Source organism: Galeopterus variegatus, unplaced genomic scaffold, assembly GCF_000696425.1.
Source record: "Galeopterus variegatus unplaced genomic scaffold, G_variegatus-3.0.2 Scaffold2682, whole genome shotgun sequence".
Taxonomy (NCBI): Eukaryota; Metazoa; Chordata; class Mammalia; order Dermoptera; family Cynocephalidae; genus Galeopterus; species Galeopterus variegatus.
In genome coordinates this window covers 327,948-329,191 of record NW_007728793.1, presented here as the reverse complement: position 1 = coordinate 329,191, position 1,244 = coordinate 327,948, and positions in this window count along the sequence as shown.

Sequence of the window (1,244 nt, the reverse complement as noted above, 5' to 3'; positions counted from 1 at the left end):
TTTTTTTTTTTTTTAATTTTAAGTAAACCAACCTGGCTTTAAATTCTGGCTCCATCATATGTTAGCTCTGTGATCTTGTGCCAAATCACCTATCATCTGGGAGCCTCAGTTTATGCACCTACAAAATGGGCATATCAACCACCAGCCGTAGTTAGGATTTGGCAGTCATGCACAGTAGCAAGCTGGCACCTGACAAGCACTCAGTAAAGGAAAGCTATTATTAAAGTATCACTGAGCTTCCAGAAGCCTGGGGAGTGAGTTTGCTTTTTATTGACTTATGCATGGATCTAACAAATCGCTCTCTGAATTTAATCTTCAGATTCAACAGTCTACCTGGCATATTTATGAGCTCAGTGAATTTCAACTTTTGCAGCTCTTTTACAGCACGTCAGCCTGGGACAGTGCTGAGTCCTTGTGTTTGGATGGCCTGGTGCCAAGGCAAATGTTTAGGCTTGGCTGAGGGCTTGACAAGTGGCATTCGGTGAGTGCTCTGAGCTTTAAAGAAAATGCAAACCCAGGAGCTTTTTCGGGAACAGAGGGGCTGGCTTCTCAGCGGGCACTAATAGCCATACAGGTGCACCACTTCCCTCCCGGTGACATGGGTGAACATCCGACCCACAGATGAAGCCATCCCTGGGAGAGCCTGAAGCAAGTGCAGCTCTGAGTGTCTGCAGCCCTGTTTGACTTGGCTGCGGTCCTGCAAGGCTGGCAGTGGGTACAGCCCAGAGGAAAACAACCTTGACATTGACTAGGGTCACTGAAATCCTCCAGGCCACCTGTGGGTTTCACAACCTATCTTTCCTTGCCCACAGAGTCCTAGCCAGCGAGTCTGTGTTCCCAGAAAAGAAAGATCTCATTGCTTTCTTGCTCTGCTGCTCAGTTTGTGCTCTAGGTCGATGCCTAAAGGCACTCACCTGTGCACACCTCGGAGCGCGGAGCGCAGGCGCTGGGCCAGCCGCACCACAGACGTCTTTGTTAATTCTGCATCTCTCTCCTATTTCCAAGCCTCAATAAATACACAAGTTCCATTGCAACAGGGAAGAAACTAGCATCCAGTAAGCACCTGCCCCAAGCCAGGTGCTTTTACATGCAGTACCTTGTTTAATCCTCAAAGCGACTCTCTGAGAAAGGAGTTAATATCTTCATTTTTTTGATAAGGATGGTGAGGTTTCGAAGGCTTAAGTAACTTGAAGACAAGATTTCAAAAGAGCCAGGATTTGGACCCAGCCTCTGACTCTAAGTTC